Genomic DNA, 15,858 nt, shown 5'->3' with positions numbered 1-15,858 from the left:
TCCCCTAAAATCAATCAGGAAAAATTAAGGATCAGGAAAAATTCTGCATAGTCAATACTGCATTGACTGATAACCCTGAAAAAAAAGTTTTCTACACATATCATGTCAATCACTTTAACGAAATCAATACTACTATGCCAGTAATCTGTTTGAATAGGAGCCACTACTAACAGCGAGCCTGAATCTTAACAATGCATGCTCAGGTCTCCATTTTCATGTCAAATCTAGGCTACTGTTATGCTCCAACAACCATACTAGCGTTCCATTAAGAATGCAAATCCAGTACATTACTTCATTCATTACTTAATGCTACAGTAGGTGGCATGTGAGGACAGTGAAGTCAGTAGTGAGGACATTAGAACAGAGCCTCAGTTCATCATAATAAGACAGACCTTTTTCACCAACACAGAATGCTAATGTGTGGATTAACTCTGGACTCACATGAGAAATTGGACTCACTCTGTTAGCTAATTTGTAATCTCTGAATGAAGCAGTCTCAGCTGTCAGTAGCTACCGTGTTCAACCTTTGTTATCCCCCCGAGGAGGAGAGGAGGAGAACACATCAGTGCCAGTACGCTGCCTGGGCTGAACACCAACCCAACTTTTAAAAGCCCTGATGCTGCATGGACAAGCTGACCACTACTTGAATCACAATAGTCACCAGCCTGGACCCTTCACAATATGTCCACAGCAGAGTTTTATGTCTTCATTTCTTTGTTTAAACTTCCCATGTGCCTACAATAATAGTCTTTCTCTTTTTTTTAAGTATCACCATGAAATGTGATTTGATGTAGTTTCAAAGACTTATTTTCGAACAGTAAATGTGGTTTCTTTGTTGTTGCTTTAGGTCTATTGGTGTAATACATTGATCTAATGACAGACTGCAGTGTCTGTGCTCTGATTTTAATGTGCTAGAAATTGTATTTTTAAACATCAATTGCATACTCAAACCGACAGAGGGAAAAAAATTAATGAATAATATTTTTTGGCAATGGGATTAAATTACATGCGGGAAGTCAGCACTACAGATATGAGATGGGGAGAGGGCAAGTCTATAGGGACTAATTTTAGCTGCAATTTCACAACACCATTTCAGTTATATAAAAGTGGAATAACTGATAGGGTCACTGGTGTTTAAAAATAATCCAATATAGTGACAGAGTATGAACTATGTGTTCCATAATCACCAATCAGCAGAGGTGTGGACTCAAGGCACATGACTTGGACTCGAGTGAGACTCGAGTCACAAATTTGATGACTTGAGACTCGACTTGATAGAAAATCAAATTTGAGACTTGACTTGGAGCCTCAAGACTTGGGACTCGACTTTAACTGCCTAGAAGGCCAGCATCCTGGAATCGCCTCTTCACTGTTGACGTTGAGACTGGTGTTTTGCGGGTACTATTTAATGAAGCTGCCAGTTGAGGACTTGTGAGGCATCTAGGGTCACATGTGTAGACTTTACCGTGAAAGGCTTACTTACAAGCCCTTAACCAACAGTGAAGTTCAAAAAGAAGAAAATATTTACCAAGTAGACTAAATTAAAAAGTAATAATAAAAAGTAACACAATAAGAATAACAATAATGAGGCTACTGTATATACAGGGGGTACTAGTACCGAGTCAGTGTGCAGCGGTACGAGTAGCAGCAGTGTACAAGAGGGGGGGTCAATGTAAATTGTCCGGTGGAAAACTGTTCAGCAGTCTGATGGCTTGGGGGTAGAAGCTGTCGAGGAGCCTTTTGGTCCTAGACTTGGTGCTCCGGTACCGCTTGCCGTGCGGCAGCAGAGAAAACAGTCTATAACTGGAGTCTCTGACAATTTTATGGGCTTTCCTCTGACACTGCCTCTTATATACAGTAGGTCTTGGATGGCAGGAAGCTTGGCCCCAGTGATGTACTGCACTACAGCCCCGTCAATGTTAATAGGGGCCTGTTTGGCCTGCCTTTTCCTGTAGTCCACGATCAGCTCCTTTGTCTTGCTCACATTGAGGGAGAGGTTGCTGTCCTGGCATCACCTTGCCAGTTCTCTGGCCTCCTCCCTATAGGCCGTCTCATCGTTGTCGGTGATCAGGCCTACCACTGTTGTGTCGTCAGCAAACGTAATGATGGTGTTGGAGTCATGTTTGGCCACGCAGTCGTAGGTGAACAGGGAATACAGGAGGGGACTAAGTACACAACCCTGAGGTGTTAAGGATCAGCGTGGCAGATATATTGTTGCCTACTCTTACCACCTGGGGGCAGCCCATCAGGAAGTCCAGGATCCAGTTGCAGAAGGAGGTGTTTAGTCCCAGAGTCCTTAGGTTAGTGATGAGCTTCATGGGCACTATGGTGTTGAACGCTGAGCTGTAGTTGATGAACAGCATTCTCACTTAGGTGTTCCTTTTGTCTAGGTGAGAAAGGGCAGTGCGGAGTGTGATTGAGATCGCGTCATCTGTGGATCTGTTGGGGCGGTATTCGAATTGGAGTGGGTCTAGGGTGTCCGGGAGGATGCTGTTGATGTGAGCCATGACCAGCCATTCAAAGCACTTCATGGCTACCGACGTGAGCGCCATGGGTCTGTAATCAATTAGGAAGATTACCTTCGCTTCCTTGGGCACAAGGACTATGGTGGTCTGCTTGAAACATGCAGGTATTACAGACTCGGTCAGGGAGAGGTTGAAAATGTCAGTGAAGACACTTGACAGTTGGTAATCCGTCTGGCCCAGCAGCTTCGTGAATGTTGACCTGTTAAAGGTTTTGTTCACATAGGCTACTGGGAGCGTTATCACACAGTCATCCAGAACAGCTGGTGCTCTTGTGCATGCTTCAGTGTTGCTTGCCTCGAAACGAGCATAAAAGGCATTTACTCGTCTGGTAGGCTCGTGTCACTGGGCAGCTCACGTCTGGGTTTCCCTTTGTATTCCATAATAGTTTTCAAGCCCTGCCACATCCGACGAGCGTCAGAGTCGGTGTAGTAGGATTCAATCTTAATTATGTATTGACGCTTTGCTTGTTTGATGGTAGCTGGATTTCTTATAAGCGTCCAGATTAGTCTCCCGCTCCTTGAAAGTGGCAGCTCTAGCCTTTAGCTCGATGCGGATTCTGGTTGGGATATGTACGTCGTCGATGCACTTATTGATGAAGCCAATGACTGAGGTGGTGTGTTCCTCAATGCCATTGAATGAATCCCAAAACATATTCCAGTCTGTGCTAGCAAAACAGTCCACGTCATCTGACCAGCTCCGTATTGAGCGAGTCACTTGTACTTCCTGCTTGAGCTTCTTTTTGAAATCAGGAATCAGGAGGATATGATTGTGGTCAGATTTTCCAAATGGAGGGCTAGGGAGAGCTTTTTATGCATCTCTGTGTGTGGAGTAAAGGTGGTCTAGGATTTTTTTCCCCCTGGTTGCACATGTGACATGCTGGTAAAATTTGGTAAAACTGATTTAAGTTTGCCTGCATTGAAGTCCTCGGCCACTAGGAGCGCCACGTCTTGGTAAGCATTTTCTAATGGCCTTATAGAGTTGGTTGAGAGCAGTCTTGGTGACAGCTTCGCTTTGTGGTGGTAAATAGACGGCTACGAATAATACAGATGAGAACTCTCTTGGTAGATAGCGTGGTCGACAACTTTTCTTAAGGTACTCTACCTCAGGCGAGCAATACCTCGAGACTTCTTTAATATTAGACATCGCGCACCAGCTGTTATTGACAAAAAGACACACACCCCCCACACCTCGTCTTACCAGACGTAGCGTCTCTGTTCTGCCGGTGCATGGAAAATCCTGCCAGCTCTATATTATCATTTTCTTTGTTCAGCCACATCTCAGTGAAACATAGGATGTTACAGTTTTTATATTTTCTAACGATTTCACGTTAGCAAGGAGGATGGAGTTGGGAGTTTACTCGCTCGCCTCCGGGTTCTCAAAAGGATTCCCAATCATCGTCCCCTTTTCCAGCGTCTTTTCTTTACGCAAAAGGCGTGGATCTGGGCCTGTTCCAGTGAAAGCAGGATATACTTCTCGTCGGACTTGTTAAAGGAAAAAGTTAAACGAAAAAAATTATTCCAGTCAGTGGTGAGTGATCGCTTTTTTGATGTCCAGAAGTTATTTTCGGTCATAAGAGACGGTAGCAGCAACATTATGCACACAATAAGTTAAAACAGTCTCAAAGTTTGGGTGGTTACTGGCTATATGTCTAAAGACAGCTGTAACATCTCACTGCCTTCAGTATTGTGGGATGAAGATATATTCTGGTGAATTAATAACAGTATTTGTGAGGAAGAAATGGGCTACCTAGTTGACAAGCATTCTGCGGGCAGGCAGCCCTCCAAAGTGATAGTGTTTGGTGCAGACAGACCATGCTTTCCATCTGATCCTGCAACATCCTGTGTACAGGTAGTTAGGCCGTATGATTCTTCTTGCTTAGAGAAGTGACGGCATGATATCCCTACTTGACTGCAAACATGAATCACTTTCAGCTCAAAATGCAGGTGTAAAAAATAGTTTATTTCTGTATCTTAAGTTTAGAAAATTCATTGCCATTTCTGGCTTTATTGACAGGCTACATTTGCGCAGCCATTGTGTGCGCATTCATGTGTGTGCGCGGGGCTCGCAAGCTTTGAGCCACTACTTTTTGGGGAATGGGGGTCAAAAACGTTGAGAATCACTCACAGATTTCTGATTTGCTATACAGCTATAGGGTCGGGGTGCAACACAAACATCAGATTGTAAGGAGAGCATTGCCATAAATAAATATGCAGCTACAAAAAATGTGTGATCAAGAATATCAACTGTTTACTTTGCAAACTCACCAGCAATGGACCCTCAACCAACAATTACTAGCATAGGTCTACTGGTCTTTAGGTACAATATTTCAAAATTGCTTGAAATGCATAATTTACTTCAAATCAAATCAAATGTATTTATATAGCCGTCCGTACATCAGCTGATATCTCAAAGTGCTGTTCAGAAACCCCGCCTAAAACCCCAAACAGCAAGCAATGCAGGTGTAGAAGCACGTTGGCTAGGAAAAACTCCCTAGAAAGGCCAAAACCTAGGAAGAAACCTAGAGAGGAACCAGGCTATGTTGGGTGGCCAGTCCTCTTCTGGCTGTGCCGGGTGGAGATTATAACAGAACATGGCCAAGATGTTCAAATGTTCATAAATGACCAGCATGGTCGAATAATAATAAGGCAGAACAGTTGAAACTGGAGCAGCAGCACGGCAATGTGGACTGGGGACAGCAAGGAGTCATCATGTCAGGTAGTCCTGAGGCATGGTCCTAGGGCTCATGTCCTCCGAGAGAGAGAAAGAGAGAAAGAGAGAATTAGAGAGGGCACACTTAAATTCACACAGGACACCGAATAGGACAGGAGAAGTACTCTAGATATAACAAACTGACCCTAGCCCCCCGACACATAAACTACTGCAGCATAAATACTTATGAAGCTTGCATTTATAATTTGTTGTTAAAATGAATTATTACATAATTAAAATATGTTGTAGACAAAATAATGAAAAGTGCTGTCTGGTAGCTTCAATAAATAGACAACTCATTGCATGTATAGCTTTTCTTATACTTGAGACTTGACTTGAAAAAACGTATGATTTGACTCGACTCGCTCTTAGAATGCACGACTTGGACCCGACTCGAGATTCGACCCATTCTACTTGGGACTCGACTTGAGACTCAAACCTTGTGATTCGAATAATAGTGTCTTGATTCCACCTCTGCCAATCAGAAAGCAATCACCAGATTGCTTCTACCTGAGAATAACAACACCCTCTGATTTGTCTCTGTCGTCATGCTCTGACATTGCTCCATTTTGAACAGTGATAGATGCAAGGCAAGGCATCATGGAGAGAAAATGCAAAGTGGGGTGGAGGAGCGAGTACCCACGTCACACATGAGATCCACACAGGAATACAGTGTTGACATTGACGGGTCTAAAGTAAAGGGCAGAGCGACGTGACAGGCATTTCAGACAGACAGACAGACAGACAGACAGACAGACAGACAGACAGACAGACAGACAGACAGACAGACACGAATACAAGACACACAAGGCCCAGAATAGTGAATGCGTTATAGTGTCGCCAGGTCCTGCTTTCCAAGTCAGTTCAGGATTATGTCGTGTCTTTGGCTATGCCAGATTAAGTGATATGACATGCTATTCTATAAAATAATTTATCCGTAATTAATATTACCTGATTGAGCTAATCATGTAAATGTAATTAACTAGAGAGTCGGGGCACCATGAAATAATATTTATAGAGCTGTTATCTTCAGAATAAACTCTTAAAGACCTAGTAATATTTTACATCAGTAGCAGTCAATATTAATCGTCACCTTAATTCAGTCTCATCTGAAAGATTTAAATTCTTGGTTATCTGCACGAACCCTGGCTAACAAGTTGAATCAGCAATACAAAATTGGGTTTAATTATTTATTTACTAAATACCTAACTAATCACACATACACATAATTAATCATAACTTGATTACAAATTACGTCATAAAGGAAAACGTCCCTGGCGGGCGGAACAGATACGACAGCTTGTTACACAAAATAAAAGGTTCTGGGTTTGAGTGAAAGAGAGGGAAGACTGGGCGAAGCTGTGCTATCGTAAATACAGTATCTTGTGCATTCTAAATTACAGCTAATTTGGAAAAGGAAAATGCAATAAATATTTACTCTGAGCTGCGCTTCAGTAAGTTGGTGGTAGATGGAAGGCCGTGTTGCCCAACCGAGTCCTTTGTCCTTTGAAGAATGTCTCTGGTTGTCAATTGGATACGTTGTAGTAACGTTGTTGTGTGGTAGACGGGAAACTCTGTCTGTTCCTTCCTAACCTGCGTTTGCAGCTGCTGTTGCTAACTCAACGGCTAGGAGGTATCTCTTCTGTAGTGAATAAGAGTTCAAAGTTCACACCATTCGCAACCAAAGCTCACGCTGATGTTGGCTTCGTTCTGTAGTTATTATCTGAACCATTCTGACATCGGACCGTCGTCCTCACATCCTCGGAACAGGAGGTTACATTGTCGTCAAGACTTTATATAGGAAGGGAGAGGAGGGCGTGTTTGAAAAGTTTTATAGCCCATGTCCCTTCACAGGGGCGAGCCACTGATTGAGCAGAGCCCTTATGAAAACCCAAATCTCACATTTTAGAAGCTAAAATCACATTTCATCCCATCACAAATAATTTCATATTCAAATATATATATTGAACAACAATTCCATGTGAATCCGATAACTCTGATGTGTAGACTTTCCACTGTAGAGTTTATGTAATCTTATCATTGATGAGAATGTCTCAGATGACAACCGAGCTGACATCATATTCATTAAATACCACCCCATATGTTCAATTGTTTGGATTACCAGAATATAGTTCATTTCCCCCCACCTTCTGATGTTCCCAGAATCTCTATGTTAACCAAGGGTTTTGCAAATGTAACATCAGTAGGGTAGAGAGAGGAAAAAGGGGGGAAGAGGTATTTATGACTGTCATAAACCTACGCCCAGGCCAACGTCATGACACTTTCATGCATTAAACATCTCCCCAGTGACTGGTGAACCCAGGACCTGTGTGCATACACTGCCTGTGTTTGATTGCTGCTCTGCTCTCGCTGCAGACTCACCAGCGGTTGTGCAAACACAGATTCCAGCTCGGCATTTTATCTTTAAGAGGGTAACAAGCATTCATCTTGTTACTTGGAGAGTGACAGGATGCTTTGGGTGAATTGGGTTTAGGTTCTGATAGAGTGAGTGCTCATCTGTTGGTGGCGGAGAAGTAAACCTGCAGTTGTGCTCGTGCGCTCTCTCTCTCTCTCTCTCTCTCTCTCTCTCTCTCTCTCTCTCTCTCTCTCTCTCTCTCTCTCTCTCTCTCTCTCTCTCTCTCTCTCTCTCTCTCTCTAGCAGCTGTTTCAGGCTGCTGTAATGTTTCCACCTGTACACTTTCACATTACGTTTTTTGAGGACAGTCCAAGTCTTTGTTTGAGTTACACAAACAGCTATTGTAAGGTTTAATTATCTTCATTAGAGGCTCTTTAAAATGTTGTCGATGTCAGCCCTCTGTGCAGTTAGGAAATGTGAGGGCTAGTTGTGAGGAGTTAGGTGGCCAGGACAAGGCTTGTATCAATATTAAATACTGCTCCAATAACACGACCGTCGGCCAACAGAGTTAACTGGCCTCTGGAGGACCGTAATAATGAGGACTTAGATTAGCCCCTAGTCATTACTCTGCCTGAGAAGACAAAAAACTTGATCAACAAGATAACTGGGTTTGGAGCACTTCATTTTCTCGATTAGCTTACATAATTTGAAGGTAATCAAAGCTCTTTAAAAGAGCAAATTTGGGGACTCATATCAAACACATTTCCTGTCTGAAAATATCCGTGAGACGTGCATGTGTTGCAAATGGTTTCAAGCTAGATCTATGAACAAGCTACAGTATACCACGCTACTGTCCATTCCTCAGAGAATGGTGAGTGCAGTAAGAAACTGCTAATTCTGCACTAACCCTTTGGTTTACAATACAAATTCTATTATTTGGGGGCACTGATCCATATATTCTGAGGTCATACAGAAGCTTTCTATTTTCCACAGAAAATTCAATTCTGAGGAGTCATCAAAACAAAGCATAGGTCTGACAGAGGGGAGGAAAGAGAGAGAGAGAGAGCTGAGTCTTCAATAATATCTGCACTGGGAGGATCTGCACAATCAGTGCAGAATATATATATATTCTCTAGTGGAATAAGTTGCTCCAATGTCTCTGTCATTTCTGTAGCCCAGCATTGGGAGCCTACTTCCCCTCCCCTCCCCTGCTCCTCTCTGCCCTCCCCTGTTTCCCTCTTCCCAGAGCCAACTCTCAGCAGCAGCGGCATGGTTACCCGGCTCTCATTCATGAGTTAGTCGCAGGCTAATGCCTCGATCACACCAAGAGCATCATTGCGCAAAATGGTACGCAGCATAATCTTGATATGTGTGCAACAAAAGTTCAACATTCCCCCTCTGCTACCATTTCTGTCAAGCCGTCTACGTATACGTTGGATCATATGCACCACACAGAACGCGCTGCAACTGCCTCTGCAACGCAATGCTGCAAGGCAAACAAAGTGTTCCATTGGAAATTAATGTATTTCTGGTGTGCCAAAATGTAAGGACGCTGTGTGATCGAGGCATAAGACAAGTGGCTCACAGTGCAGCGCTTCATCCCTATCTTTGCTCACTTATGACACTTTGAGGTCGGTCAAGGCAAATGTCTAAAAATGTCTCCAAAGCCTATGGATGCCAGCCAGCTTGGCTTCAGGCCCAGACTCATTTTTCTACCTCCTCGTGGCTGATAGCCGGCCTTGAGCATATACAGTATAGTACTTGTATCATCTCTCACGGATCACCTTCTCCTGAGCAATGGACACAGCCTCAGCTAGACGGCCTGCCCACACTGGAGACTATTAGTCTAATGAAATGACAATGGACCAAAAAACTAAACACCACAGCCAGGAATAACTGCTGCTTACTCGAATCTCGTCCTCTCGCGTCCCTGTGCCAAGGGTACGTGTATTTATAAGTGATGCCCCAAACTCCCCAACACTGTTGAGTGATGCTGGACGGACTGAGCACCAGGCCAAGCCAACAACACCCAGTCCACTGGACCAGAGTAGTCCTATAGGACATGAATGTGGCAGGAGAGGAGGATGGGGATTAAGGAGAGGACAGGAGCTCCAACACCCTGCAACACCATGTCCCGTATTTATCAGGTGGCTCGTCAGCCTCTTATCGTAATTTACGGGCCAGAGCCCACATTCACAGGAGTGAGAGAGAGAGGGGTGGATGGACAAGAGGAGGCAGAAAGCAGGAGAGGAAGAGAGGGGGGGGTGCTGAGCGCATGCAGAAAGAGCCAAAGGTCACACGGACCTAATTAGAATTCTTGCGGCACCTCGCTCTGTCCCTGCACCAGTCCTTTGAGGAGGCTGCTCCTTCTCGCCACCACATACCATGTCAGAACATCCATGGTGTCACTCAATAAGCCTTGAGCCCGTTATGCTGAACATATGTCTCTTTCCCTGTGTTAATGGGCTGTGACTGAGGGAAACTACTCACCCTGGGTGATGGATGCTCACACTTGGCTCCATAGATAGATGTGTACGCAAAGGAAAATCCGTCTGGAGATGGTTAAGTAAACAAGATGTTAATTTATTTCACCTAATGATAGCAAGGGTTCTAATTATGATTCTCCAGGATAGACACCACTACTGCTTCAAATTATAGAACAAATAATACATGAATATTGCATATGAAAGGGTTCTACTAACCTAACATATGGAATTGTTTTAAGACGGTCATACCGTGGATCATTTAACTTTTTGAATTCAAATTTTGGGATTTAAATTTTTTTATTAAAAAAACATATTTATATTGGCTTTTACTACGGTAGCCCATTGAAACACATTGGATAACACATTCATTAATGGCAAAAAAATAAATTAACATACAGATATTGAAAGCATTTAATGAGAGCTTAAAAGGTGTGCAACATGAAAATACTGTCTCATTTACATTGTGTCATTTATTGACAAGACCGACCCAGAGATAGAATATCCAAAGTCAAACCAATTTTGCTACTGTTGCACACCAGCCAGCTGAAGCCAATTGGGGAAATAATTTGGCTAACTCTTCCCACCTGCAAACACACAGGAGATACCCACATCAAACCACACCGCGAAACCAACTCACTTTTGAATTCAGTCATGGCCCCTAGCATTTCTTAACGAACCAAATCTAAAACTAGGCCAAATCAGGAAGTTCAGCCGCCCTTTAACAATGAAGCTCCAGTCCGTATGACCTGCAGCATCTTAATCCTCATAATGCCCTTCAAGATAAAGGACATCACTGCTTTTGCAAGGAGCTCTGTCTCTAAAACCTCAATGTCATCCCACATTGTTCTCCAGTCGGTGACACTGGACAGATTAGAGCATGGCCAAGTATCACTCTCCTCCCACTTCCACCTCCACCTCGGTAACGGCCAATTAACCTGGACAAGAAATGCTCTCCCATTCTGCCTAGCTGAGTGGCTTTACAGGGCTGCAGTAGCCTTCTTTTCAAATCATACAGACACACAGTTTCCATAGCACTTAATACAAAGAATTGTTCATGCTTGGCTAAGCTCCTGACACAGATGCATTGCTGCAATACAAGCGGGATGGGCTGATTTTTATCACAGCCATGCCTACCACCTTACCCAGAGACCCGGTTTTCACAAAATAAATTCACACAATTAATTATTCAAACACACAGTAATCTCATCTCAATGTCTCATTAGATTTGGGCTAGCGTTCTGGGCTGAATCAAACCTCAGTCCACAACATGAGAGAGACTGAGTTGGTTTCAGTGGTTGACTGAGGTGATGCACAGAGGCTGGCTGATAATGATGGATTTACAAAAGGAGTTACAGCATAACTCTAATGCAGTTTACAAGGTCAAAGGGCCATCCATCAAAATCATTTACGGTGCTACAACTTTCACCCCGTGCAACAATCAAACAGTGGCTGCAACAATCAAAATGGCTGCACCATTTCATCAATGGTTCATGTCAGATTGAAGTGATACCTATACAAATGGACTGGTTACACACACACATACACACACACACACACAAACCTAATCAAAATAAAAATCAAAATAAAATAAATCAAAAATAATAATAAATCAAAATAAAATATGTGCTATATACTACTGATCTGCACCATCCTTCTCCTATAGCGTTTCCCTGTTAGCCCTAACTTTACACTGCTCAATGGGAAATGTTTGAAAAAATAATGATCACATACCGAATACTTTTCAACCACTTCTGCATTCCCTGCTGAGGACATTCCCAGGAACATTGCGTAGGAAAAACATGCCCGTTGGACATGGCCACCATTGTCATGAAAGTTTTACAGGGACAACTCAAGATATTTTGTGCAGAGTGCACTCAACCAGGACAGCCTATAAGAGCAGACAATAGCACATCACAGCCCTGAAACCAGCCTCTCTAATCCCCGGCTCAGAGAGGACTGAGTGCTCCAACGGAATCAATACAAATGATTTGCTCTAAATTCTTTACTAGTCTCCGATATTCCAGCGAAAAGCTACTGCAAACAGATAATGGCCTCTCTCTCTCTCTCTCTCTCTCTCTCTCTCTCTCTCTCTCTCTCTCACCACCTTCTTTCATTGAATGTGTGGAATCGAAAACACAACACAACACACGGTGCTGTGTGTAAAACCCCCACACTGTTGGCTGCTGCACTAGTAAAACTCCTGCATTCCACTATAGGATAATTTAAGCATCCTCTAGCATCAGGCAACTAGGCAGTAGCCTCAGCAGCATCTCACAGTGGTCTGACAGGGCTGGAAACCCATTGTTTTTTGATTACCTAGCCCTCAGAATGAGAGCAAACAAATGCTCTGCAGTGACATTAGTGATATAGAACACAAGCAGGCTGTGGTGGGAAAGAGGTAGCAGGCAGTGCAGGCTGGAGGTATCTGAGGTATCTCTCTCTTAGGGAGCATAGCAACCATACTATATGGTTTTAATTCACGTACACACTTTGATCTGACACGCGGCTAAATGTATGATGGCGAGGTGATGAATTACGGAATGTAATGACAGCATGGCATCGCATTCAAAGGCAGATCGAACAGCTCAGCTGCAGCCTAAGGGTACCCTATAACCACAGCGTTAGGCTTGCATCAGAGCTATACATTCTCTCCCTCCTTCTCTCTCTGCTCCGGCCGTGTCTCCCTACTTTTTCTCAGTCTAGCATGAGTCTTACCTTCAGGTGGCCACAGGAGCAGCTGGCAGGCTCCCGTCGAGGCATTTCACGGCTGCTACTCTCCCATGGACTCCCCTCTCCTTCCCTTGCTTTGTTCAGCAGCCCTCCTGCCTCCCAGCTCTTCTCTTCTCCTTTTCACCGCTCTAGTCCTATGTGCTTGAGTGTGTGAGTGTTTCCTCCCCCGACCACCCCCCTCACCCTCTTGCTCTTCTCTTACTTCCTCACCCTCCTCTTACTTCCACGCAGAGCTCTTGTCTCTTAGGATTTATCCTTTACGTGTGTGTGTGTGTCTGTGCCACATGGCACGTTTCACTCTGCAGTCAAAGAGGAATGAGCTGGGAAGAGAAAAACACTGTGAGAGGCAGAGAATAGGGAGGTACCTAGTCAGTTGTCCAACTGAATGTATTCAACTGAAATGTGTCTTGCGCATTTAACCCAACTCTGAATCATAGAGGTGTTGGGGGCTGCCTTAATCAAAATCCATGGCGTCCAGGGAACAGTTGGTTAACTGCATTGCTCAGGGGCAGAACGACAGATTTTTACCATGTCAGCTTCGGGGATTGGATCCAGCAACCTTCTGATTACTGGTCCAATGCTCTAGCCACTTGCTGCCCAGTGAGTATAGGGAGAGAGAGAGTATAGGGATAGAGAGTATAGGGAGAGAGCGAGAGAGAGAGAGTGAGTGAGGTAGAGAGAGAGTATAGGGAGAGAGAGAGAAAGTGAGGTAGAGAGAGAGTGAGATAGAGAGAGTGAGATAGTAAGGTAGAGAGAGAGAGTGAGGTAGAGAGAGAGTGAGGTAGAGAGAGAGAGTGAGGTAGAGAGAGAGAGTAAGGTAGAGAGAGAGTATAGGGAGGTAGAGAGAGAGGATAGGGAGAGACAGGATAAGGAGAGAGAGAGCGAGAGAGAGAGAGATGTAGAGAGAGATTATAGGGAGAGAGAGTAACATGGAGAGAGAGTGAGGGAAAGAGAGAGAGGTAGAGAGAGAGAGAGGTAGAGAGAGATTATAGGGAGAAAGAGTAAGATGGAGAGAGAGTGAGGGAAAGAGAGAGAGGAAGAGAGAGAGAGAGAGAGGTAGAGAGAGATTATAGGGAGAGAGAGTAACATGGAGAGAGAGTGAGGGAAAGAGAGAGAGGTAGAGAGAGAGAGAGGTAGAGAGAGATTATAGGGAGAGAGAGTAACATGGAGAGAGAGTGAGGGAAAGAGAGAGAGGTAGAGAGCGAGAGAGGTAGAGAGAGATTATAGGGAGAGAGAGTAACATGGAGAGAGAGTGAGGGAAAGAGAGAGAGGAAGCGAGAGAGAGAGAGAGGTAGAGAGAGCGTATTGAGCACTGAATGAAATTAAAAAGGTACTAACCACATTTGGCTAAAACTTAACGAAGGTACAATCTATTGTGACAATGATGTTTGCGTATGTGCAGCTTATGTTCCTCCTTCAGATTCATCATACTTTGATGATCAGTTTTTTTACAATCTTCATACAGAAATAATTCAATTTCAGGCAGAGGGTAAAGTGCTTCTTTGTGGAGATTTCAATGCAAGAACAGGTTCTGAGCCTGACTACACTGATGCGGGAGGTAACCACCACATATTTGGACACCCCTCCATGTACAGTAGCCCTATTATAAATAATAGAAACAGTCCTGACCAAATACTGAACAAAAATAGGAAGTAGTTAGTGCTTAATGGTAGAATCAGAGGGGACTCTTTAGGTCACTTTACTTACTGCTCAGCTCTTGGGACAAGTGTAGTCGATTATGCCATCACTGATATTGAACCCTCCTCCATTAGTGCATTCACTGTCAGACCACAGACACCATTGTCAGATCACAGTCAGATCAACGTGTTTCTGAAGAAATTAACCAGCAATATTCAATAGAAAAAAACAGCCCAATAAACTCTACAACATAAACCAATCGTACAGATGGGCTAAATACAGTGCAGAAAGATGCATTGAATCACTGAACTCAAATGAAATTATGAACTCTATACAGCTCTTCAATAACTCACAATACCAAGACAATAAAGAAGGTGTCAATTCGGCTACTCAAAACATCAATTGCATATTCCAAAAAGCAGCATCAAAAGCACATTTCAGAAAACCAAAGAAATGCAACATCAGAAACAAAAAACCAAAATGTTTCTGAAAAATGGTTTGATAACAAATGTAAAACAATTAGAAAGCACCTAGGACAAATATCAAATTAAAAATATAAGCAGCAAAACAACCTAGAGCTACGCTATGAATACTTTGAAACACTGAAACAGTATAAACAAACACTGAAATGCAAGAAATTGAATTATACCTACAAGACACTTGATGAAATTGAAAACACAATTGACCAAAATCCGTTCTGGGACGTGTGGAACAATTCAAGCACGACAAAGCCACAGGAATGAACCATTCCAGATGAAAGGAATTTGGAAAACGTATTTTGATAATCTATACAAAAACATCCCACATACAGACTTACAACAGAAATGTAAAAAAAAAAAATGAGCATCCTTGAATCAGTCATTTAAAAACAACCAAAATCCATTAGATTACCCAATAACCCAACACAAACTAAATGAAAAGCTCAAATCCATAAAATCTAAGAAGGCTTGTGGTCTAGATAACATCAGAATAAAATGCTGAAAAACAGCGCACCTGAGTAGCAAAATGCTGTGATTAAATTGTTCAACATGGATATAACTTATGGCTGCTTCCCTGATGTCTGGAACCAGGGGCTCATCTCCCCTATCCACAAAAGTGGAGACCAATCAGACCCCAAAAAGTACAGGGGAATTGGTGTAAACAGCAACTTGGGAAAGGTTTTCATGTAGCAATTCAAACCATTCTTCAAGAAGAAAATGTAATAAGAAAATGTCAAATGTACTTTCTCCTCAACAACCAACCACCACTGACCATACAGTGACTTCGTAAGAAGCATTTCAAGGTCCTGGAGTGACCTAGCCAGTCTCCAGATCTCAACCCCATAGAAAATCTTTGGAGGGAGTTGAAAGTCCATGTTGCCCAGCAACAGCCCCAAAACATCACTGCTCTAGAGGAGATCTGCATGGAGGAATGG

At 43.3% G+C, this 15,858-nt stretch overlaps 1 protein-coding gene across 1 annotated transcript in view; it reads right to left on the bottom strand.

Annotated features, from left to right (window-relative positions):
• Positions 1-13,166, bottom strand: part of kcnj5 (potassium inwardly rectifying channel subfamily J member 5) — a 38,782-nt gene extending 25,616 nt beyond the window's left edge. The window contains exon 1 of the mRNA XM_021588234.2: positions 12,792-13,166. The gene's annotated coding sequence lies outside the window, so the exon portion shown is untranslated. The remainder of the gene's footprint in view (positions 1-12,791) is intronic.
• Positions 13,167-15,858: the final 2,692 nt, after the last annotated feature.

This window comes from Oncorhynchus mykiss, chromosome 27 (assembly GCF_013265735.2).
Source record: "Oncorhynchus mykiss isolate Arlee chromosome 27, USDA_OmykA_1.1, whole genome shotgun sequence".
Taxonomy (NCBI): Eukaryota; Metazoa; Chordata; class Actinopteri; order Salmoniformes; family Salmonidae; genus Oncorhynchus; species Oncorhynchus mykiss.
This window is presented reverse-complemented; position numbering and strand designations above follow the sequence as displayed.